Source organism: Eutrema salsugineum, unplaced genomic scaffold (assembly GCF_000478725.1).
Source record: "Eutrema salsugineum unplaced genomic scaffold, Eutsalg1_0 scaffold_11, whole genome shotgun sequence".
Lineage (NCBI taxonomy): Eukaryota > Viridiplantae > Streptophyta > Magnoliopsida > Brassicales > Brassicaceae > Eutrema > Eutrema salsugineum.
In genome coordinates, this window is record NW_006256901.1 from 3551672 (window position 1) to 3569453 (window position 17782).

Sequence of the window (17782 nt, forward strand, 5' to 3'; positions counted from 1 at the left end):
GAAAATTTATTTATTCAGCAAAGTTGTTGCTTCCACTAGAAAGTTATTCATCAAAAAAAAAAAAAAAAACTTCCACCAAAAAGTTGTTTTTAGGTAGCTGATTAAATAAATGTTAGTTTGATTTTGCGAAACATCTTACTTATCAGTATTAGAAAAACGATTACTTTGATCATTGTAGCTTACTCACAAAAGTTAAAAGAACAGTAAAACAAAATTTACGTTTCAATGACAAATATTATAAAACGGTTAGGGTAACAATTGGGTGTATGATGCCAAGCCATATGACAGTTTGATACCACCGAACACCTATTTTTAGCAATCCAACTGATTTTTTAAACATAACCAATGATAAAATGAGAAGGAAATTAATTAGTTAATAATTATATGATATGTAGAAACAGTGCCGGCTCTTGGCATGTGGCAAAGGTGCATTGCAGTGGATGTAGATATCTTTTTGTTAAATTTAATAAAAAAGTTTAGGGTCTTTTTGAAAAAATTAAAGTACTTTTGCAATATTCTATCTTTATTATACAGAGTCCGTTAGTGCGTTTTTTGTGGATGTGGATCTTGCCATGGCGGATGTACAAGAATGGATTTCGGCTACAAGGAACAATAAAGAACATCACCCTTCGATGATCTCCACCAGCGACTCTCGAGTTTCATCATGGATTCGGCCTAGTGTGGAAACACTTAAATGCAATTACGATACAGCTTATGACCCAAATTCAAGGAGAGTTATAGGTGGATGGATTGTCCGTAACCATTTGGGGTACGCAAAAAGTTGGGGGTCAGTTAATCTTGGTCTTGCCCTAACAAGTCTTGAAGCAGAGGGTAAGGCGTTGTTATCAGCAATGCAAAACTCATGGTGCAGAGGATATACTGATATTCAGTTTGAAGGTGACTGTCAAGTGCTCGTGGATATTTTACATGATGTAAAAGAGGACTTCCAAATGTACAACTTAATTACCGACATTAAACTATGGAAGAATAGATTTCACCAAATAAGCTTCTTACATGTTAAGAGAGATGCAAACTCTGTTGCTCATAAATTAGCTCGTAAAGGCCCGTACAATAACGTTTTCTATTCTGATTGTATGTATCCACCTCTTTGGTTAACTGAAACTTTGTATTCTGACTTTGTTATGTCAAATTAATATATTCATTTTCGTCGAAAAAAAAAAAATTATACAGAGTCTATTAAATTCATAAGTTGGGCCTTTGTAGTAAATAGTTAGTTTATATTTAACACTAAAATCTTAATTTTATTATTAGAGTTTTGAAAGATACAAAACTGGCAAAACCGAACCTACAACCAGCAACAAAAACTGGCAGAAAACAGAGAATATAAAATTTCCCAGAAGATAAAAGCCGGCAGAAATAGAATGTCTCCAAACACATATGAAAAACCAAAACATATAGCCAAATAAGCTTAATGGATAAAAAAGATAAACCTCTACAAAAAATGTGAAGAACCTAACAGAAACTCTATGTCGAAAATAAGATTTGTTAGCTATATATATTTATCTTCTGCAATATGGAAGATATTATTAACATTATGTATGTAACAGTTCTAGTAATTTTTAATTAATAGAAAAGTAAATTTATACTATGAAAAGGGAAGCATGTTTTGTATCCAAACAAGTTTTACTTAGTTTTCTACTATTCTGTTTTTGGATAACTCTTATTTATGTTACCAAACAATATTTTAATTTGATTTATTTGTTTTATTTATTTCTAAAAATAAATAAAATTTTATTTGAATTTTATTTATTAAAATAATTCTAAAAAAAATAAATGTTAATTCAATTTATATTTTCTTAGATGTATTTTATATTAATTATCATAATTATAAAAATAATTGTTATTATCTTTATTAAAATAGTAAATAAGATATTAATTTATGTATATTTAAATATTCAAATTTAAATAATATTTTCATAATGATATAACTAATAAACGATATATTATTATATATTTTTATAATCAATTAATTTGAAAACTTTAAATATTTAAAATTAAAAAAAATTATATTATATAATAATATGAACAAACAGAAAACAAAATTATGTTTTTATATTTATGGTTTTTTAGATTAATCGAATAGACAGGGTAAAATTAGGTTTTTATAATCGTAATTAAATTATTAGAAAAAAAAAGTTTATCTAAACATAAATTATATTTTTGATATTTATTTAAAAAATATTATATTTATAAAAACAGAAATTATATAATATAATTAAATTAAAAATAATTTTTTCATTGCAGACGCACAGGGATAGAACCTAGTCAGTGTTAAGAAACAGTATGAAATATTTAAAAATTATTAACAACTAATTGTCAGAGCATAGCAAATGATGAAATGAGAAGTAAACGATTTAATTATTATATGATACATAAAAAAACAGCTAGCTATATATTTTTATCTTATGCCATAAAGAAGATAATATTAACAATTTACAATATTTAAAATATTATTAACAACTGATTTTAGAGCATAAAATGATATAATAGGAAGTAAACTAGTTAATTAATGTATGGTATGTATAAAATAATTAGCTATATATTTATTTTGTGAAATATGGAAAATATATGCAATGAAAACATTATTAACAACTATATATTGTTTAGAGATAACAAATGATGAAATGAGAGATAAAAATAGTTATTTATTATATAATATTCAAGAAATAGCTAGCTATATATATTGATCTTGTGCAATATAGGAAGATATTATTAACAATCTGGAATATTGAAAATATTATTAACAAATTTTTAGAGCATAACAAATGATGAAGTGAGAAGTAAACTAATTAATTATTATATGATATGTAAGAAATAGTTAGCTATATATATATTTATCTTTTGGAACATGGAAGATGTTATTACCAATCTACAATATTGAAAATATTATTAAATCTACATAATATATTTTAAATTAGAATTTTTGGACATATAAATAAATAAATGTATTTAAGAAAATTGAAAATTGCTCTTATACTTATTGCTCTGCAGTTTCTTACTAAAACAAAACCTGTATAACTTATCTTTGTGTTCTATGTAATTAAAATTAAGAAAATAGCTGAGTCTCACAATGGTCTTTATATAGAGATTGTGTATTTTTAAGTTATCACAAGAAAAGATGAAGAGATTCAACAACGGTTTTTTTTCCACTTTGTTCTTATCTCTCTTCTTTTTCTTTCCACATGGATCCTTTTTCCTACGATCAGTTGAAAATCAAAGACAATAGAGGAAACAGAAAAATACTAGAGAGAGTAAATCTTCAGAAAGGGAACATATACAGCATCTCTGGTAACAAAATGTTGGTTTGTAGTTCTTGTGTTATAAGTTACAATTTGATATTCTTGAATTGGTGTGATATAGCTTGGATAAATTTAAAAAATGAGAACCAAAGAACAGTCAAAATAACTTTGAGAGGCAAGAATGTCAAATATGTTGATGGAGGCCAAGATATGGCGAAAAAAGGATGCTGGTCTTTGCTTAAAGGCGGTTTTATCGTCAATGTCTCAGTCCCTGCCCACATTTTTTTCAAGGTAAAACAGAACATAATTTTGTGTTTCTTTGTAGATTCTCAGTACTAATGCATGCTATGCGAACCAGAGCGATGGCTTAACGACACAAGAGATATCTGTACAAAATGTGAGGCTGCAACAGTTCAACAAAACACAGTGGAGGCTACAACAAGATCAAGTCATTGAAAATGTAAAATAAATATATACGCAACACTTGTGACAAAAAAAAAAAAAATATATATATATATATACGCAACACACATAAAATTAGCGTTTGAAACAATCTGAGGCCTAATTATAAAACTCTTTTCCGAAACGAAAATTCATAAGAACTGTGTGAGCGAAAACTCGCACAACCGAAGATTTGTAAAGAAACTAAGGGATCGGATACTTCTAGGGTTTATCACCAAAGACAGTAAGATCAAAAGAGAGCTTTTCTTGCTGTGAAAGTGTTTCGTTCTTATTGCTTAGGGTTGCCCAAGTTGGCGGAATGAATTACATACACCACATATTTATACTGATTTTCTAAACCGCCTAGCCGAGAATTTCAGGCGAGATTTTCGGAATATTTCCTTATCGCCTCGTGCGGCTGACCGACTTTGCATCTCGCCTAGGGTTTTTCGTGGGCTTCGCCTCTTCAAGGCTTCGGCTCGGCCCATCATGCTTTCTTTACGGCTCGGCCCACTTGACATAATTCGCTCCACCTCTCCGCGGCACGGCTCGGCCCAGGTATTTAAGACAGGTGCTCGGCCTATGTTATGTTATACGGCTCGGCCCATCTCCTTCTTCTCGGCTCTCCCACCTGGCGATCGCGGCTCTCCCGCCTTTCTTGGTAAAAACGGCTCTCCTTCTTGCCTTGGTGAGAACGGCTCTCCCGTTTTGATGATCACGGCTCTCCCATTTTCTATACTTAGTTATTTTGGGATGGTTTATCTGTGTGGGGTGGAAACCGACCCCAACAGTTAGCCCCCCAGCTCGTCAATCTCGGAGTCGAGAGTGACGAGGTACATTACTCCTGACCACGAGATAAACCATCGAGCCGAGCTGCTACGACACGAGCCCAGATTCATGTTTTGGGAGTGTGAGTGCCGAGGTGTTTCCAAGGAGTGCCGAAGATGCCGAGGCGAATCAGGGACGAAGTGATTTGGTGACGGTTATGCCGAGCCGACTATATGGCTAGGCGTTTCGAGTGAAAGTTCATGCCGAGCCGTGTTGTTAACGACGAGGCGTTTCAAGAACAAGGGTCAGTGCCGAGCCGTTTAACGACGAGGCGTTTCAAGAACAAGGATTTGTGCCGAGCCGTTTAACGACGAGGCGTTTCAAGAAGAATAGTTAATGCCGAGCCGTTTTGTTTAACGACGAGGCGTTTCGAGAGAGACAGATAATACCGAGCCGTTTTGTTTAACGACGAGGCGTTTTGAGATAGTTAACACCGAGCCGTTTTGTTTAACGACGAGGCGTTTTGAGATAGTTAATGCCGAGCCGTTTTGTTTAACGACGAGGCGTTTTGAGAGAGACAGATAATGCCGAGCCTTTTCGTTAGACGATGAGGCGATACAAGTGAGAGAGAGTCTATACCAAGTCGTTTCGTTATCCTGGGTACCCTGACTGTTGGTCTTCCGAGAGGAAGTTCCGGATCTTTCGGCGCGTCCCAACGACGCAACCCGGTATGACCAATTCGCCGCGGACACTACGCGTTGTTGGACGGCTTCCCGAGGTTCACGCGGAATTCACGCGCCTCATTTTTCTATAAATAGGTGAGCTCCTTCACTCCTCCTCATTATTTCCCGACTCACTCGTTTTTACTAAAGGTAGCTCTCCCTTCTCTCTTCTTTCTCTCTCTAGTTTATTTATTTTCCGGCTAGGGTTTCCGAGGTCTCCGCCGCTCCAGATCTTTTTCCGGTAGAGGCTCGCCGAGTCAAGTTGTAATTCATTGTAAAAGTTGTAAAGTATGTCGAACCGTTCCGACGACTCGTTAGATCCGCTTTTCCACTACGAGTCGAGTCGTATAGACGCCGAGGCGACGGGTGCGATGGATTCTTCCGAGGCGTCTGCTTCGCCGAGCCGTTCTCACCATTCATCTGACGAGGCGTCAAATGATGAAAACCCATCAGATGTCGGCTCTCCGGATGGCGAGCCGTCGGTTTCGACGAGCCGTCCCCAGGATCCCGTTCCTAACGAGGGCATTAGCCGAGCCGTCGGTTTCGACGAGCCGTCCCCAGGATCCCGTTCCTAACGAGGGCATTAGCCGAGCCGCGCTCAAGGCCGAGGAGGAGACATTTCCCTTTGATCTTTTCGAGGCGAAGCTTGAGTTGGAACGCCTCATGGCGTCCCGAGGTGCTTCCACATCTGGGCGAGCGCCGAGAGTTAAGAGGCAAAAACCCGACCCGCCTGGGTCTACACTCTACTCCCTTGAGTCGCTCGAAGCGTTGAGGCATTGCTTCGGAATATCCGAGGCGGTGGAGTTCGTTGTCCCAGAGAAAAGCGACCGCGCCGACAACCCTCCAGAGAATCATTTCACTCTGTACGAGGCGTTCTTCGAGCTTTGCTTCCTCTGGTTCCCAATCCCCGGAGTGATCCTCGAATACCTTTGGAAACACGGGATCTCGATCGGGCAGATTATGCCGAGGGGACTGCGGCATATGATCGGCATTTTAGTCCGAAGCTTCGAATGCGGTCTTGACATTGAGCTGAACCACCTGCTGAACTTGCTGGAAATCAGGAAGGCTCCGAAAGGAAACAGGTTCTATATTTCCAACAAGGCGAAACGACGGATTATCGGCGGTTTTCCCAGCAAGGACCAGTTCTGGACTGAACGCTTCTTCTACGTTTAGTGAACGAGGCGTCGGTCGGCGAGGATTACGTTTGCCGAACCAAGACCGCTTGGGGACCACTTGGTAGCCGACCCGAAGCTTTGCCTCGGCTCGGAGATTCGGTTCAAACTTTCTTCCTTTTCTGACACTTGTCTTTTTTTTGCTTTGTTTTGCAGTTCGGTGCTATCTTCCCCCGATTCCCAACGATCTGTTCACCGTTCGAGACTCTCTTTCGGCGCGGAAGGTTAACTGGAGAAAGAATTTCACCCTCGAGAGAGTAGAGAAGGCGCGAGCCATTCTTGCAGGAGTTCCCGTCAGCTCTTCATCCTCCAGTTCCTCCAGAGATACCCGCGAAAAGATGGTGATCTTAACCCTCCAAGAAAGGAAGAGACGCGAACAGGAAGAAGCCGCTAGAAGAGCTGCCGAGGCGGCTCGGGCGCAGGCCGAGGTGGTTCCGGCGCAGGCCGAGGTGGTTTCGGCGCAAGCCGAGGCCACCCCTCAAACCGACCCGCCGAACCGGGATGAGACGACCCGAGCTGCGGAGGGTAATACGACCGAGGTGGTCGAAAGAGATGTGGCGCCCGAGGTGGAACAGGGCGAAATTGTTCCCGAGGCGTCTGGGGGCAATTCGGCGGTTCGGAACAAAGAGCCTTCGAACTCCGCTATTCTAGCCCTCCCGAAGTCGACGAGGCCCCCGACTTCCGTCGTGCAGAAACACGACCCCAGCCGAAAACGTTCGGCTGCTGATAAAGGGAAAGGGGTCGCTGTTGAGAGGGACGAGCCGTCCAAGAAGAGACGGAAGCCGACGCCCGGAGAATCCGCCGCGCGTAAGTTGGTCGTCGATGACCCCGACGCCTCCGCCATAATGTTCTCGCGTGTAAATAACGCGAACACGCGTCTTCCTCCTCCGGAGAAGTTGAGGAGGCCGAGGTCCTACGGCGCAATGGCGCAGCGCGGGACCAAGGTACATTCCATTTTGCTTTCCTTTGCTTTCGTGAATTTTCGCTAAGTATTTGACACGAGTTTATTTTCTGCAGTTTGTCGCGGCCATTAACGACCTAATGGCCGAGTACGAGGCGGACCTGTCTAAGGTCGAACGTCGCTTGGCCGAGGCCAAAATTGAGTCCGCATCGTCGAAAACGAAGCTGGAAGAGGCTCAGACCGAAGCCGCGGCGGTAAAGGGGAAACTGGACGAGGCGACGGCCAGGGCGTCCAGGCTGGAAGAGGAGAAGATCGTTCTGCGTGCAAACGTAGATAAAGTCTCCGCCTCGGTCATTCGCCTTGAGGAAGCGAGGAGAGCCAAAAGTGCCGAGGTGGCGATGCTGAAGAGGCGTATCGAGGCCAAGGATGCCTTGTTTGATGCTAAGGTCAAGAGGGCGAAAAAGGAGGCGAGGCGAGAGCTTACAGCGAAGTTTCAAGAACGCCTCGCCAAGGTGGAGGAGGGTCTGGTTCGGCTTGAAAAAGCCAAAAATGACAAGAATGATCTGGGACAGATCAAGGGCAATCTGGCGATGATTGCCGACCTGAAGAAACCAGATGCCCCGACGCTCGACGACGAGGAAGCAAAGCTGAAAAGCTGGGAAAGTGAGAATGCCGACGAAGAGGCGTACGAGCGCATTGCTTCCGAGATTCGGGGCGAGCTGTACTATTCCCCCGTATCACCGGACTCGGTCGACACCACCCTCGGGAACGAGACGCTCGAAGAGACAGCGGCTAACTTAGGTGTGGTGGACCCGAACGGATCGAACGCGGGCACGCCAGTCCTCTCAAACCTCTTCGCCGAACGTGAGACGCAGTCCGCGGCCTGATTCTCTCTGCTCTCCCCTGTCTCGTCTTTAATCCTTTTGTACTTAGGTTTTTTTTTTTTGTTTTTGAACTCTCTTTGTAACTGATGCCCGGACGGCTTTATCCATCTAACATTTTACTTTCGTTTTATGAATAAGTTCTCTTTCCCTTAGCTGTTTTAGGATTTGATGTACTTATTTTCAACCCTTGGAATAGAGAAAATTGTTGAGGATAAAACTGTTGTAATGATTTTAACTGCTTCCTTAGCCGAATCCTTTGAAAATGATAGAAGTACTGGCTAAGGGTTGAGTTCGTTTAAGGACACCGTTTGGATTCTTAATCCCGAGGTGGGAGTTAGTTTTGTGGAACATCTTTTAGGTGATGCTGGAAAATTTTTAAAGTGATAATGTCGAGGCGAATTTTTGCCTGGTAATGCCGAGCCATTTTTAATGACGAGGCGTTTTTGCTGCGTATTTTGCCAAACCGTGTAAACGACGAGGCGTTTATTCGCTTGGCGTGACGCCGAGCTGTGTAGACGACGAGGCGTTTTGCTTTTGTTAGCCGAGGTTGAAGTGTTATCGAACCTGTCTGTCTAAGGACCGGTGTTCTCGAGTATGTTTATCCGGGTTTAAGAGTTTACTTCGGTTTTTAGAGAAAGCGATGTAGTCTCGACTTATATTCTCGTGTGCGTAGTAAACCGTGGCGACCAGATACGTTTTTGGTCTGATATTTGTATAGCGCGCTTAATTTTTATCCGTAGAGGATGTAACTTGCACCCTCGTCCTAGGAAAGGTGGTAAAAGTCCGTTTAGAGAACTTTGTACTTGTTGCCCCGTTGTGGCCAGCAACGAGGCTAGGCGTTCAGAGGCTTAGTTTGCCGAACTTGTTACAATGTGAAGCTAGCCGAAGCGATAATAGTTTAACTAGAAATCAAGTGAAATAAGTAGATGATTAAAAATGAAGTGAGAAATATGCCGAAGTGGCGACGTTCCTAAAGGGGTAAGTCAAAATAATAGAGTTTAGAGGAGTTATGTGTATACGTACCCACTCCCCCCCCCCTTTTTAGGAGGGGGGACAGCTGAACCCGTCCGAAGACGGGCTGCCTACGTACCCTTTGCAGGGATCAAGCCGTCCCGTAGTTCATGATGGTCGTGCTGTATCCTTAGTGATAGTATTTCTTCAGATGCATTGCGTTCCATGATCTTGGAATCGCCTCGTCGGCTAGCGTCGCGAGTTCGTAGACTCCCGGACGAACCACTTTGGTGATCTTGTAAGGACCTTCCCAATTTGCTCCGAGCTTTCCTGCGTTCTTCTCGGCAGTATTTTGGAAGACCTTTCGGAGGACGAGCTCTCCCTCTTTGAATCTTTGGCTACGAACGTTTTTGTTGTAGTACCGCGCCGTTGCTTGTTGGTAGTTCTGAATTCGAACTAGGGCTTGGTCGCGCTTTTCATTGATTAGGTCAAGCTCATCTAGCATCATTAAGTGGTTTAAGCCTTCTTGTCCTGGTAGAAGTCTTCGTCGAATACCTGGGAAGTCCACCTCGGGGGGAATTACGCACTCCGATCCGTAGACCAGAGCGAATGGAGTTTCCCCAGTGGCTCGGCGCGGAGTTGTCCGATGAGACCAAAGGACTCCTTCGAGTTCGTCTGCCCACCGTCCTTTCTTCTCGTCGAGCCTCTTTTTCAGACCATCGAGGATCGTCTTGTTGGCTGCTTCGGCTTGTCCATTCCCTTGAGGGTATCTTGGCGTGGATTTGCTGAGGCGGATTTTCCACTTCTCGCAGAAAGCTTCGAAGCGTGTTGAAATAAACTGGGATCCGTTATCGGTGACGATCTCGTAAGGGACCCTGTGTCGGCAGATTATATTTTTCCAGACGAAGTGTTCGACCTGAACATCTTTTATACTTGCGTAAGAATCGGCCTCGACCCACTTGGAAAAGTAATCCGTGAGGACGAGCAGAAACGCTTCTGTTTCGAGCGATGTAGAGGTTCGACGATGTCCATCGACCATCTCATGAATGGATAAGGAGAAGAAATTGACGAGAGCAGCTCGGTAGGTTGGTGAATTGTTGGAGCGTGCCGCTGACACTTCTCGCATTTCGCCGTGAATTTCTCGCAGTCTTTGACCATAGTAGGCCAGAAGTAGCCGTGCCGTTTTATCTTGATAGCGAGCGACCTTCCGCTGGAGTGGTTACCGCACGCGCCGCTATGCACCTCGTGCATGATCTGTCGTGCTTCCGATCCTTCGACGCATGTCATGAGAGGCCCCGAAAATCTCCATTTAAACACCTCGCCATCGACGAGGACATAACGTGCTGCCTGAGCTTTGAGCTTGCGGGCTTCCCATTTGTCGGTTGGCGCCTCTCCATTGGCGATGTACATTCGGATGGCCCCGAGCCATTCTTTGTCGCAGCCGTATTCCGGCTCGGCCGACGAGGCGTCTTCCTCCATCGGAATGGCTTCGTCGTCTTCTGGTTCTTGTTCAGGGGGATTTATCAGCCGAACTCCTTCTACTTCTTCGATGCTAGGGCGTTCGATGAATTCGACTGGGATCGTTCGTCGGAGGTCCGGGTCCGAGGTCGAAGCGAGTGCTGCTAAGGCGTCGGCCGAGGTGTTTTCTCCTCGGGGAATGCGAGTGAGTTCGAACTCATCAAACTTTTGCACCAACTCCCGGACCACTTTGAGGTAAGCGCCCATACGTCCATCCTTCGCCTCGTATTCTCCGTTGAACTGACATGCTACGAGCTGCGAGTCGCAGAAGGTTCTTATTTTTCGAACTCCGATTCCTTGTGCTAGCCGTATGCCGGCGATCAGTGCTTCGTATTCTGCTTCGTTGTTCGAGGCGTGGAAGTTCAGGCGAAAAGACTGCTCAAGTATTTCTCCGGTGGGAGAGGTAAGGCGGATTCCTATTCCCGAGCCATGTTTAGATGACGAGCCGTCGACGTGCAATGTCCATACTTCGTCTAGGGTTGGCTCGTTTGTTGCTTCGGCCGGGAGTTCAATGAGGAAATCAGCGAGCACTTGTGATTTTGCAGACGACCTATTCCGATACTCGATGTCGTATTCACTCAGCTCTATGGCCCACTTGGCGAGCCGACCGGATTGGCTTGGGCTGTGCAGGATCGAGCGCAGCAGAAGGGTGGCGAGCACAACAATCGAATGCGACTGAAAGTATGGGCGCAGCTTGCGAGCCGAGACTACGACGGCTAGGGCGACCTTCTCGATTTGTGGGTAGCGAGTCTCGGCGTCGGTCAGTGTTTGGCTGATGTAAAAAATGGGTTTTTGCTCGGATCGTTCTTCTCTGATTAATACCCCACTTACAGCTGTAGCAGACACCGCGATGTAGAGGAAGAGCGGCTCTCCTTCGACCGGTTTTGCTAAGATTGGCGGGTTCGCCAGATAAGTCTTCAGTTCTTGGAAAGCCGTCTCACATCGTTCGTCCCATTCAAATTTCTTGTTTCCTCTGAGGGTGTCGTAGAAAAGCAGGCATTTGTCCGTGGAACGGGAGATAAATCGATTTAGCGCAGCGACTCTTCCTGTTAACCTTTGTACTTCGCGCTTCGTCCTTGGAGAGGGCATTTCAACTAACGCCTTAATCTGCTTGGGGTTTGCTTCTATGCCTCGGTGGGTTACCAGATAGCCGAGGAATTCTCCCGAGGTGACTGCGAACCTGCACTTCGCCGGATTTAGCTTCATGTAGTGCTTGTTCAACTGTTCGAAACATTCTTGTAGGTGCGCGACGTGGTCTTCCTCCTCGAGTGACTTAACTAACATGTCGTCGATGTATACCTCCATAGTTTTCCCGAGCTGAGCTGCAAACATTTTGTTGACGAGCCGTTGATACGTTGCTCCTGCGTTTTTGAGCCCGAACGGCATGACTTTGTAGCAATATATCCCGCGATCGGTTATGAATGCCGTTTTTTCCCGATCATCAGGATGCATCAGGATCTGATTATAGCCGGAGAACGCGTCCATAAACGTTAACAGTTTGTTCCCCGCAGTGGCCTCGACGAGCCGGTCGATATGTGGCAGGGGAAAGCTGTCTTTTGGGCACGCCTTGTTGAGGTCGGTGAAATCCACACAGACTCGCCACTTGCCGTTCTTCTTCTTCACAACCACCGGGTTTGCGAGCCAGTCCGGATATTTGGCCTCGGCGATTGATCCTACCTTGAGTAATCTCTCAACTTCGTCGTTGACTGCTTTAGCTCGTTCTGGACCAAGCTTTCTTCTTTTCTGCTTGACTGGTTTGAAGGTCGGATCCACATTAAGCTCGTGACAGGTTACATCGACGCTGATGCCTGGTATGTCTTCCGCCGTCCAGGCAAAGGTATCGATGTTTTCCTTGAGGAGGGAAAGGAGCTTGCTTCTCAGGGGTTCGCCTAGTTGTGTTCCAATTTCGACGCACCGCTCCGGATGCGCCTCGTCTATGCACACCGAGTCCACTGCGTCACATATCGGCTCGGTGCGTGTTTCCCGGCTCTCCGCGATCTGTAATTGCTACAAGAGTTTGGAGAGCTCGTTCGCGGGCTCTCTGTCTGTCTTCATCTTTTTGCGGTCTATGTCAGCTCATGCGTCGGTGACGGGGTTCCTTAGCTTGTGCTCGGTTAGGAAGCAATTTCTTGATTCCTTCTGATTTCCCCATATCGTTTTGACACCTGATGGAGTTGGGAATTTGAGACAAAGATGATAGGTGGAAGGTACTGCCCTCATCCCGTTGATCCAAGGGGTTCCCATGATGACGTTATAGATGGTTGGGAGGTCAGTGACGCAAAACTCGACGATCTTGGTGACTCCGCCAGCTACCACAGGAAGCCTGATCGTTCCCATAGTCATCATCGTTTCTCCCGAAAATCCGGTTAGAGGTTTGGGGATTGCCTCCACCTCGGAGAGGTCGATTCCCATTCTTCTGAGCGTTTCCCTGAAGACGACATTCACCGAGCTTCCAGTATCAATGAGCACCCTTGCTACGTCATGATCCCTGATCGTTAGCTCAACTACTAACGGATCGTTGTGAGGTCGATCGATTCCTGCTGTTTCCTCCTCGGCAAAAGAGATCACCGTGTTTGGGATGTCAGTCGGCTCTGTCCAATTCTCCTTTGCTTCGGCTCGGCGCTGATAGGCTTTGATTGAGGAAACGGTATCTTGATAGTACTGGGATCCACCCATGATCATATTGATCCTTTGCCTCGGCTCGGGTCGCTCTTCAGGTTCGCCTCGCCTGTCGCGCTTGGGGTTGTCGCCTCGTCGGGGAGGATTCGCTGGTTCTGCCGCACCGTTCGGCTCGGCTTTTTCCTGTTGTTCGTTAGGGACGAGGTCCTTGAGGCTGACCGCGTTTTGGAGCTCTCCTGCTGCCATTTTTGCTGCGAGCTTTGCTCCCAGAGTCCGGCATTGAGCCGTTGAGTGTCCGTAGGTCTGGTGATACTCGCAGAAAGCCTTCTCGTCGTAGTTGGCTGACTTTCTTACCCAAGTATTGTTGTGCGGCTCTCCTCTTCCGCGTCCGGAGCTGACCTGGTAGTTATGGGCACCTCCGCTCCTAGGCTCTTCCGAACTCTGCGTTGCCGCGTTGCTTGATGGATTGCCCTTCTTCGCTGGGCGTGGCAAAATTGAGCTTCGGATCGCTGCTTTCGTGGCTTCGTACTGCTCGTCCAAGTTTTTCATTTCCTCCTCGTTTACGACGAAGTCTGATGATCGGTGCAACGCGTCTTGAATTGTTTGCGGCGTATTGAGAGCCATCTCGCGGCGGGATTCGGATTTGTACCACAAGGATCGTTTCAGAGCCTCGAGTGCAGCCTTGTCGCTTATCCCTTCTATTTTGGATACGACCGCCTTGAATCGCGTCATGTAATCCTGAAGCGGTTCGTTCGGTCCTTGAGATAGTGTCCATAGATCGGCATCAGATGTTCCTCTGTCCATAAACATCGAGTATTGTTTAAGGAACAAGGCGGAGAGCTGTTGAAAACTGCCGATTGAATTTCGTTCCTGCCTTGAGAACCACTCGAGTGCGGCTCCCTTGAGATGCTCCACGAAGAGCAGACAGTATCCGGCATCCACTTCGCGCTCGGTGAGTTTAGCGGCGTTCTTTGTGAAGGCTCGCCCCATCGCTATTCGAAACGCCGTGATGTGTGCTTTTGGGTCGGTTGTTCCTTCGTAGAACGGAATTCTCACCTTCCCTGGCTCGGGAATCCTGGCTTCCGTGATCCTTGCAGTGAACGGGGTTCTTTGGGTTTCTTCGAGCATTCGGTCGATTTCGGGTGCGGCACTTGTCGCGTTGTGCACTTGGGATTTCATAGCGCGTATTTCAGCTACCGTTCGAGCCATAGAGGCTCGCAGCTCTTTAAGCTCGAGGGTTTGTGCGTGAGTCATTCCCTTTGATTGGGGGAGTCGCTCCCGCTCCTCTCGCCTCGGCTCGTCTTCGCGCTCTTCCTGCTCGTTCCATTGGGGATTTTCGTCCGCTTCGGTTGGGTTATCGCCTCGGGCTGGATCGGAGACTTCGTCAGTCCGGATGCCGTTCAGTGCCGAGGCGAGTTCTTCTTCATTGATTCGACGAGCCGAGCCAATTTGTTGCGGATTTATGGTCTCGTCGTTTTGCTGGGCGTCTACATCGATCGCGTCGTCTCCTTCCTCACCGGCTCGTTGCCTGGAGTTGCGGCGTAGTGGAGGCGGCTCGGTCATGTTGACTCGGGTTGCTGCAGGAGTGCGTTCGTCGAGGGGATGAAGAAAAGAGGAGTTTCTTGCACCACTCCCTGAGGCTTCGGCGGGCGTCGAGAAGTCGAAGCGTCTCCGAATTCCGTCCATCGGGTCGTTGACTCCGGCTCTCCAAGTCGGATGCTGTCGCTCTGCTGCCATTGCGTCGAGCCTCGCCGTAATCGCCTCGTTTCTTTTGTCTTGGTCGTCGATCTTTTTCATCAACGCAGCTATCATGTATCGCATCTCCTCATGGGTTTCGGTCGTCGCCGTTGTTGTCGGCGCGGTCGTTGTGCCTGATCCTGGAGCGTCCCTATCCGTGCCGTTACCGGTGTTGTGTTTGTCGTCGTTAGCGTTGCTCGCCATTTTCTTCGAATCTTAAAGCTTTGTCGATATAGAGTAAGAAAGTTTCGTGTCCCCACAGACGGCGCCAAATTGTGTGAGCCAAAACTCGCACAACCGAAGATTTGTAAAGAAACTAAGGAATCGGAAACTTCTAGGGTTTATCGCCAAAGACAGTAAGATCAAAAGAGAGCTTTTCTTGCTGTGAAAGTGTTTCGTTCTTATTGCTTAGGGTTGCCCAAGTTGGCGGAATGAATTACATACACCACATATTTATACTGATTTTCTAAACCGCCTAGCCGAGAATCTCGGGCGAGATTTTCGGAATATTTCCTTATCGCCTCGTGCGGCTGACCGACTTTGCATCTCGCCTAGGGTTTTTCTTGGGCTTCGCCTCTTCAAGGCTTCGGCTCAGCCCATCATGCTTTCTTTACGGCTCGGCCCACTTGACATAATTCGCTCCACCTCTCCGCGGCACGGCTCGGCCCAGGTATTTAAGACAGGTGCTCGGCCTATGTTATGTTATACGGCTCGGCCCATCTCCTTCTTCTCGGCTCTCCCACCTGGCGATCGCGGCTCTCCCGCCTTTCTTGGTAAAAACGGCTCTCCTTCTTGCCTTGGTGAGAACGGCTCTCCCGTTTTGATGATCACGGCTCTCCCATTTTCTATACTTAGTTATTTTGGGATGGTTTATCTGTGTGGGGTGGAAACCAACCCCAACAAGAACAAAGTGAGATTTCAATTGAGTTTTCAGAACAAAAGCGCGGTAAATAGATCATTGATTTCCATAAAACAGATCAAACCATCTATCCTCCTTGGCTGTGCTATGAACTATCGAATCTTGGAGAGTAATAGCTACAAAGAATGGTTTGTGTCGCGGTTTAGACTAACTTCATTCACCAATGAAATGAAATGGTATACAACTGAGACAGTGAGAGGCCAAGAGAACTACACATTGGCTGATTCAATGATGAAGCTTACGGAGGAAAACAATGTCAGTAAAAGGATATACGGTCTTGTGGAACGATCAGAATTTTCAACCAACTTGGGTTAAGAAGTCAAAGGATCCTAAAGATCTGAAGAATGTGACAATCAACAGGATCAACTCGGTTATGAAGAGATATAAAGGGAGAGTAATTGGATGGGATGTGATGAATGAGAATGTGCATTACAGCTACTATGAGGACATGCTTGGGAAAAACGCTTCATCTATGTTCTACTCTTTGGCCTCCGAGCTTGACCCTGGTATACCTTTGTTCGGAATAGCCCTTCTTCACTCACGCAATATTGCTGGATCAGGCTTGCGCCCATTGTCCAAGATTCCCCACTGCTCCCCCCCCCTTGGGAGTCTGGGCCATGTCTCAGTTCCGGTGTGGCTTTTCTATCCTTTTTTTTATACATTCTTTTTTTTGACACGTCAGCGAGAGCCTCGACTCAGGGGTTTCGACCGATTTTACCTACTATTGGATTTGAACCAATGACTCTCGAGCCTACTCAAATCAGAACTATTCTTTTTCGCCTATTTTCACGAGTACAACACGATAGAGTATGCTCGAGAAAGTGTTGGGAGCCTGATTAATGTGAAGAAGAAGATGGAAGAGATTATCATACCCAGGAAACAAGATGATCAAAGGAGAAATTCACAAGCTCACTTTCTTCCGACACAACCCAACTTGTCTTATATGAGATCTGCATTAGATACGTTAGGCTCTTTGGGTTTTCCGGTTTGGCTTACTGAGGTTGATATGCCTAAGTACCCGAATCAGGTACATATGCAATGCACACATGGCTAATTATAACTTTGAGATAACTAATATTACATAACATACCGCAACAAGCAAGCCATGGTTCTATTTTTGGGATAGGTTAAGTACATGGAGGATATTCTGAGGGAAGCTTACTCGCATCCTGCGGTCAAAGGCATAATCATATAAGTGAGACCTGAGGTGTCCGGTTTCAGCAAGTTAACGCTTGCTGACAACCATTTCAAGAACACAGAAGTAGGGGATCTCATTGACATGTTGCTCAAAGAGTGGTAACAAGAACCTACAGAGATTCATGTTGAATACCATGAACACAATGAGGAATAAGAAGGTGAAGCGATCTGGTTTTCTCCAGATATTTCCCGGCTTCATGGACATTACATAGTGACTGTTACTAATCCATCGATGAACAACTTTTCCACCAACTTCAGCTTGGAGGTAACTAAGGAGATGGGTCATTTTCAAGTGGTTCAACTTGAAATTGATGCTTGAAAACCAAACCATACCAGCATCGTATATTGTGAATCATCCCATGTTTACTGAAGATAGAGGAAAGGCTCAGAGAGTTTATTACTATCTACCAAGTATCATAAACTAACTAGTGTTTATTGTGGTTACTCTCACGTAACCATGGTTTTTATTAGATTATCTGTTTAGTCTTTATCTATATATCATGTCCGACGGAGTTTGAGTACTGAGAGGGACCGGGAAGAGTTCTCTCATCAAATACCTCAAAATATTTTAATTTATGAGCTATATAATCTATAAACCATCAGTTTCGATATTCTGTTCATATATTAATTCACACTGGATATACTCCTAGTTTCTACTGCAATAGAACAGTGATGTAGTTGTAAAATAAAGGA

At 45.2% G+C, this 17782-nt stretch overlaps 2 pseudogenes; one reads left to right on the top strand and one right to left on the bottom strand.

The window, feature by feature from the left end:
- Positions 1–572: 572 nt before the first annotated feature.
- On the top strand, positions 573–17408 carry LOC18025836 (annotated as a pseudogene).
- On the bottom strand, positions 9290–15177 carry LOC112089867 (annotated as a pseudogene).
- Positions 17409–17782: the final 374 nt, after the last annotated feature.